Genomic DNA, 8,583 nt, shown 5'->3' on the forward strand with positions numbered 1-8,583 from the left:
TGGCCATTTACTCCCACGAGAAGAAACACTTACTTCACCTGAACCTGTTGAATCGTTCATGGCGGATGAGTTATCTGGGTCGGCCGGCATGATTAATTACTTCTTATTAGGGTTTTTTGGGGGTAGCTAAAAAGGGAAATCTTTAGAACTTTCTGATATTGCTTCCCTTTTTACCGTATCCACCAGTCAATCTTTGCTCTTTTTTTTCTTTCTTTTTTGTAACCAACTACCAGTTCTGATCAAACCAAGCTAAATTAGTAAATCACCATGACCTAGAATTAGCTCAAAACAAAGTAGACGAACAAAACCCAGATGTCAAAATCAACGGCGAAAGTCGCAAACTTTAGCAAATGAGCTTGCTTAAAAGGAAAGCTGATGGAGATAAGTCCGGACCGGAAATGAGAAGGGGACCAGTAAGCAAGTCGGCGGCTCGGAAATCTAGAGAGAGAAAGAGAGAGGAAATTAATGTGAGAACAGAGACTGCAAAAAGTCTACTGAGTCTTGGGTCTTTCATTCTTACTTCTTCATCAACCATTTACTCCCACGACTTGCTCTATAAAGTAACTTTCCAACTTTGAAGAATAAACATTCTCTTCCTCCTTTCAAATGTTGGTCCTGCTAACTAAATTATTGGTCCTGCTAACTAAATTATTGATTTGAATTATGCATAATGGGCTTATCAGACTTTGCAAGTCAAAGCTTTGCATGTTTAAGGTATTGTTCAAGGCTCTCCCCTCAAAGCCCGTCGTCACAGGCGGCATCGACGAGCTTGAGAATCTTCGCGAATCTGTTACTTCCGCTGCTTATGAAGAACTCAAACTCACCGTATTAACAAAAAATTATAATACTGAGAGCGACGGCCTAATATTGATTGAGTACTTACTTAATCTGTTGTAGTAAGCTATGAAGTCACTGTAGAGTGACTTTACCGAGAAGACAAGGTCGAGTAGAACGCATGAGAGAGATTATTTTCTTAGCTGCGAATCCACAAATATTACAGATCCGATTGGAGTGACGGATTTCGATTTGATTTCATTGCTCAGTGGCGATCTCATTTGCCCACCTGCTCCCTCTCTTCTGTCCCTTTTGAAACTGACTCTGCCATTTCACCGATGCGCTTGAGTTTCTCGCTAAGTGTGCGGACGTGATTGTTGAACACGCGCAAGACTGGTTCCGCGGAGACGTCGGGCGTAGCCATTGGTGGCGGCCCGGGATGGAGGAGGAGGAAAAGGGTTTAGATTGTCCTGTGAAGGGGTTCAGGGCTTTGGGGAAAGAGAGTGTGTCGAGTGGAGTGATTCGAATTGAGAAAAAGTAGAAAGTAGCCTTTCGGGTACTGCTTGCTGGTAAATTATTAATAGGAGTATTAATAATAGGAGCATTAATGTTTTCTATCTTTTGTTATGTTACAACGTGAAATATGTTATTTATTATAGTCGCAAAAAAGCCTGAAATTTTGTTTTTCGCGTCTACAATTGTACTTTATTTGACTGTCTTTTCTACCTTAACCGGAACGTCTAGAAATCATCATCGTTAATGAAATGAATTAGATTACAAATTGGGTTGTGCTATTTTAAGGCTATAGCATTACAGAAATTTTTTAACCCATTTGTAGGTACAAATTGCAGTGGAAGTTCTCTCTAAATCTTATAAGGATCGGTTTGGAAAGTCATCAGATAATTAGAATTGGTGTAATTATCAGGGTAATAATTATATAGCCTAGTAATTTCACAGTTATGTAATTACAATGCCTTGTTTGATTGTCATAGTATAATTACAGTGTAATTATAAGTTTACTGTTTGGTTGCACAAACGTAATTACATAATTAGATTAAACTTTAAATAAAGTAATTATCAAAACTTAAAAGTTAATATAATAAATATATGCCTATAAATATTTATAAGTATAAATGATATTATATTTGGTGTTTTTTCATGAATATATGATAATAGGTGAATTTGACTATAATCACACCTTAAATAATCACCTTCTTGTGTAGTTTTAATGCTAAAAGTGATAACAAAAAGCTCTTGTTAGTGCTTTTCATGATTTGCAGGTGATATATGTATAAGGAAGGCTAAGGAGCAGTTTTGGAGTCAAAATTGGAGAAAAGAGGCCAAATGTGTAAATTCCCAATGAAGCTACGACCTGCCAGCCCTTAGGATTAAGAAAAATGGTTTGGCCGCGGTTCTTCGCGGCAGAACCGCGGTGAAAGGCAGCTTCAGAACTTTAGAGATTCAGAGAGGGTTTCTGCCGCGGTGGAAGGCAGCTTCAGAACTTTAGAGATTCAGAGAGGGTGATTGGCCGCGGTTCTATCGCGACCGCGGCAGGCGCAGAAAAGTTCAGGGGTCAAAGTGTCAAATACGGGATTTTTAGACCTAAACCCTATTTAAAACATTAGACTTCGCCCAAGAGAAGAGGTATTGATTTTTAGGGTTTCTTAGCAAGGAAAACCATTGTGAGAGAATACTCAAAACATCTTTCTTCTTTACTTTTGATTTTTATGATGAATTCTATCTTAGTTTATTTTCCCATAGCCATGAGTAGCTAAATTCCTTGTCTAAGGTTTTGATGGAACCTATTGGGTGATGAACTTCTTGTTTATGTGAATACAAATTGCTAATTTAATCTCTATTTGTTCAACTTCGTGTTTGTTGTAGTTAATTGACAGGATCCTCAATTAGCTGTGCCTATTTAGTGTGCATAACTTGGAAAAGAGTGCATATTTAGGGTATTGTTGAACAACACCACTCCTAGATTATTAGAGGAATCTATAATTGCGGGTTTAAAGACGGGATTAGGGATAACGAAGCCTTGGGTGTAATCTAAAGTGAATCGTGCTAAATAAAGTAAGCTAGTGTATCATGGGAGAGTGCAATAGTAAATTACTGTGATTACTCGGGAGAGATTTACGGTAAGATGAGCGTTCATGATTAATAGAGATGTGTTGGTAAATTTGTATGAGCATAAACAGAAGGGATTCCATTAATAGGGGAAATCATTGCCTTAGCTTTTTATCATAATTGTTTACAACCTTATTAGTTTAGTTTACAGCTATTTAGTTACTTGTAAGCGTAGTTGTTAAAGAACATTCAACTGAGATTTGAATATTTGGGAAACTGGTTCTGAAGAGTTTAGTGGGTCTAAAGATAGTGATTGATAGGTTAACTCTCTGTGGATTCGACCCTGGGTGTAATACTCGGGTTATATTTGCAACGTCCGCAGAGTCCTTTTTAGATAGCATAGTTGGGCGTGATCACACATCTTCCTGATATATATATACTTGAGAGTACTCTTTAAGTTTGGATATCGCAATTGGCAAAAAGATAGGGTGTCCGGTTGAAAATAAATCCAAAGACTCGCCAATTGAGTAGATATAATCATTAGGACTCTCAAATTCTATATGCATGCAATCAGTACTATAGACCGGAGAAACTAAGTAATGTTTCAGGTGAAGCTTGTTAAATTAGGAGTACCTAATTCAACATCAATAGGATTAATGCACCCCGTTATTACAAGACACTCGAGCCTGTCACTTGAAATGTCCAATTTCTTCAATTCTTTGCAACTGAATAAGTACAACGCTTCAATATTGGCTAGATTTGCAAACATGTCCTCTAGCCATTTTTGCAGTGATGGCCACACAAGAGAAGTACAAACTTTTCAAGGCTTTGCAAGCATTTATTCTAATTTCTTCACGATTTCTCAATATGTGAAGATTTTCAAGATTAGGTGCTACAATTATACAATATCAACCACCTTGATTTCACAAGAAAGTTTCAACCAAACACTCTTCAATTTGGGTAAGGTTTTCGGGCAATTTGTAAACTGGCTAGCCCATGACATCCATTTAAAGTTAAATCCTCTAAACAATTGCAACTTGCACATATAGCTCGAAGAAAATGCTCGACCACAAATATATGTAGAAGTTTTAACTTTCTCAAAGATGGAAACTTTATATCATTGTAGGGCAATTCAAATCCACATAAATCAAGAACATTTAGTTCTATGGCAGCAAAGATTTCTTCGAGCAAAGGATAGTAATTTCCACAACCGGACGAGTGTACATTGGCAAAGGTACATAGCCCATTCGTCAAAAAATTATATTGTATATATAGGTTAATATTAGATTTTATTGGAATATAACATATATTGAACACCCTTTATTGGGGATTAATTATTTTACTTATTTCATGTTTGAACACCCTAAATGAAATTTCTGGCTTCGCCACTGCGAGTGTACACATAAAATCAACTCTTTGATATTACACATTACGAGTGTGTTTATCCAATTACCATAACGGCTACAATATTTACAAGATGGTAATTTTAGCCAAAACTTTTGTATAGAAACTTTTTGCTTCTGTCGATTTGCTAGAATTTTATTCACAATTAATTTTCATAAACTTTGATATGTTATTACGGAACTTTTGTAATAGAAAATTTTATCACCAAAATTTAAGTAGGAGAGGGAACTCCAAGCACTATACAAAGTCTTGGAAAGTGTACTGATCAGTTGTGCAACATTTTTAAGAAGAGGAAAAGATAGAATTATTTGCAAAATTGGCTCTGGCAATTTGGATGTGTAATCCTCTGCTACATCCATACCTTTGACAGAGAATAGTTATATTTTATGGCCATCGCTAAGTCTGCCACGGAATACAGAGATATACTGTCAAACTTCTCTATGACGATCATCTCTATAACAACACTTTACTATAACCATCAAGTTTTCTTTAGAACCAACTTTTATGTTATGTTATAATATATGTTATTTTTAACAACACTTCATTATAGCAATAAAAAAAATATCGATACAAACGAGACTGTTATAGTCATATTGGACTATACTAAAAAGTACAAATAGTTTAATTATATGCACTAACGGAAGAATCGGATCATTTATTAGGTAATTTCAAGTAAATCTCTTACTTAATAAATTCTCTACTAATTAGTAATCTGGTAGTAACTAACCATCAACATGCATTTACAGATTTTTTTTGTTTTTTTGGAGAATTTATTAGGAAGAACTGCGCAAGTAGAATTCTTTCCTTTTGTTTAAATATTGCTGTAATATTCAGAATAATAAGAATTTACCTGTTATATAATGACTAGACTAGAACGATAAAGAGAAAAAGATTAACCTGTTGAAGACAAGAATATTCGACTCTATAAAATTCTCCTCAGTGTTTGCTACACTTCACAAACTGAAATTCTTATGTGATATATACAAATTATGAAATGCCTCAAGTATGGTTGTACATAGCTCGGATTGGTTCGGCTTTTTTAATTGCCAAACTAAATCAATGGTGTCGGGTTTTAAATCTATAAACCAAACCAAACAAACAAAGTCGGTTTTTCAATCTCGGATTTTCTCGGATTTTTTCGGGGTTTTGGGTTTTCCCGGTAAAGTCTTCATAGCACAAAATATGTAACTTGTGCTTCAAATATTTCTTTAATCCTAGTAAAATACAACTATATAATGTATTTTCCAAGAAAATAACACATTAATATGAGAATAAGTCATAGCATTATACTAAAATATTCCATAATAAAGATAATAAAATTGCAAGCAAATATTGTTAAATAAGTCATGCTAAAATAAGTACAGCTAATAAGTACTATTAATTACGTAACTAAGCATTAAAGAAAACATAAATTGAGTTATACTTTCGTTATAAACCAATGTAATACTAAATAGATATCCAACACTATCATCATTCTTAGTGTTGAATTGAATTTCTTTTGTTAGCATTAGTATTGATTTGAACTTTAATTTGTTTGAGTTACCTCATTTATGGGCTAACAAAATTTATTTATCATTCAAGAATGTTAAGTCCAAACTTGAAATAATACGTTAAAAGATAAAACTGTGAAAAAGTCTACAAAATATTTATAAATTACATTACAATAAATATTTATATGTATAAAATATTTTTAAAAATTGTATAAATTTACTATCGGATCGGTTTGGTTTCGGTTTGACTTTTTTTTACCAAACCAAACCAATTATGGTGTGTTTTTTCCCAATACCAAATCACAATCGGATTTTTTTTTCAGTTTGATTCGGATTATCGGTTTGGTGCGGTTTATCTGTTTTCTTTGTACCCCTAACCTCAAGTATTTATTGGACTTAACAGAGGAAAGTATTAATAGGAACTAAACTCTAGAGAATTACTACGTTTATATCTACTATATATAAAAATAAGATGAATATATATAAAGGATACGTACATCACTTAAGATGAGCATATGACCTTACAATATTATCTATTCAATAGATTTTTATTAAATAGTCAAACCAAAACTAAAACTTATCATGGGGTCAAGTTTCATTTTTATATCTTTTAAAATTGTTAAGTACTTTTCTCGATTGTTTTATCTACCGTTGTTTGATGATAAACGTAATTTTAAAATAAATAATTTGTGTTTGCTTATTAGATATATTATTTCGAGTGAAAGAATCCATACTCCTTTGTATATATTCCTCTTATTTTAAATACAAGAGTCCTAATCCACATGAATTAGCATATAAGAATCCTAATAATCCTAAGGTTTTGGCTAGATTTTTTAGCTTTATAGTCCTATAAAATTATTGACTTATCAATTTATTATATCATTAAGAATTTTAGTTTGTGAAGGGTATCAAACACATCAACTAAGAAGAATTTAATAGAATCGAATATTTTTGTCTTCAACAGGTAAATCTTTTTCTTTTTTCGTTCTAGTCATTATGTAATTAGGGTTTTATGCCTATATATGATACTATATAGAACTTTAAAAAAAGAACAAAAATATGCAATATTTTCCAGATTTAAAAAAGGAAAGAACTCTACTTGTATAGTTCTTGCCTAATAAATTCTTCCTAAATTTCATTAAATGCATGTTGATGTAAGTATCCTTTGCATTGGTCCGCCTTGTTATTTTGTTGATGTTATGGTCTATTGCTACTGCTTCTTTTTGCATCTTTTTTTGTGCCAAGCAGTGGCGTACGTAGAATTTTTCATAAGCGGTGTCACTATTTCTAGTAAGAGGCCCGTAACAGTCAAAAAATATATTGAGGAGCGAAGGGAGTTCAAACCCTAGACCTCTCACAGCAAACATGAAGCTGTCAACCATTAGACTACTGAGTTGTTTTATTGCAAGTGGTGTCACTTTTAATGGTTTTATCTTATATTTCTGTTTTATTTATCATTTTTATATATATAAATAGTAAAAAAATTCGACGAAGCGGTGTCCCGTGACACCGCTCGGGTCCATGTAAATCCGCCCCTGGTGCCAAGGATCTATCGGGAATAACATCTCTATCTCAGGGGCGGAGGGAGAGTGTTACATACGGATTTGGACGAATCCAGTAACTTTTTACTTAGACATTGTATTTGTATTAAAAAGTTTATTAAATATGTATAAATACTTAATTGTGAACCCAGTAACTAACGAGCTATGGGTTCGGTTGCCAATTCAGAACCCAAAAGCTTTAAATGTTGCTTTCGCCTTTGCTCTATGTTCTCAAGGTAGGGGTAAAACCTGTGTATACACTACCCTCCCCATTTATTCGAGCTTTATGTACAAGCTGCAGTTGCTCAGAGGATTTAACTTTAAGTGAATGTCAAGGACTAGCCAGTTTACAAACTGCGGGAAATAATTTAACCAAATTGAAGAGGGTTTGGTTGAGTTTACCTTTTGAAACCAAGATGCTTGATATTGTAGCACCTAATCTTGAAAATCTTCACATTAGGAACAGTATTTGGATTTTAATTAGAATTATAACTTCTTGCAAAGCCTTGAAAAGTTTGTATTTCTCTTATGTGGCCATCATTGCAAAATGGCTAGAGGACATTTTTGCAAATCTACCCAATCTTGAAGCCTTGAACTTATTTAATACGTTGTTGATAGTTTGCTTTGGATTTCTCCTCAACTGAAAACCCTATCTTTTGTACGGTATAACTTAAAGAGTACCCTCAAGTTTATATATGATGATGTATCTAAACATGAGAAAACTTGTTGTGCATCTCTACTTTTGACACGTGGGAGGCAAAATAAATTGAAGGAAGTCAAAATGGAAAACTTTTCATATACGGAGGAACAGAAGTTGAGAGATTATCTTTCACATATGAAGGTACACTACGTTCCTCGGATCCTCCAAAACTACCGCCATAACATTCATTTCGAATCCTCCGAAAATGCATAACGATACACACCTGACAGCATTTTTGAAGGACCCGAACATAGAAGGTATATCATTGTTGTGTACTTGTTTTTAGTCTTCTTTTTTTCAACTAATTTTACGTTTTGCATAAATTTGCTAAACCTATGTTATTTATATATTTGTACTTGGTTTTAATATTGAAAACAATGTAATCTTCTAACTTATAGAGAGGTATGGAAGGTTTTGAATTTTGTTTGTTTTTGTACGCTAGTTTTTGTGAAGTTAGGATCTTACTAGATTTTGCTTCAAAAATATTTACGTTTATACCTGATAGCTGTGTGTTGACTTTTGTGAGGTCTCTCTTTTTCCCCTTGTTGAAGGAGACAGTCTTCCATATTTTTTCTTGGTCTTCATATGATTGGGTTGTGTTGATTGT

The 8,583-nt window shown here is 33.8% G+C and overlaps 1 protein-coding gene across 2 annotated transcripts in view; it reads right to left on the reverse strand.

Moving 5' to 3' along the window:
* The window catches only part of LOC109208063, a 6,001-nt gene extending 4,607 nt beyond the window's left edge, over nt 1–1,394 (reverse strand). The window contains exon 1 of one of the 2 annotated variants that reach the window (XM_019371076.1): nt 884–1,394. The gene's annotated coding sequence lies outside the window, so the exon portion shown is untranslated. The remainder of the gene's footprint in view (nt 1–883) is intronic. The other variant, XM_019371077.1, reaches the window with a different exon arrangement.
* Nucleotides 1,395–8,583: the final 7,189 nt, after the last annotated feature.

Source organism: Nicotiana attenuata, unplaced genomic scaffold, assembly GCF_001879085.1.
Source record: "Nicotiana attenuata strain UT unplaced genomic scaffold, NIATTr2, whole genome shotgun sequence".
Taxonomy (NCBI): domain Eukaryota; kingdom Viridiplantae; phylum Streptophyta; class Magnoliopsida; order Solanales; family Solanaceae; genus Nicotiana; species Nicotiana attenuata.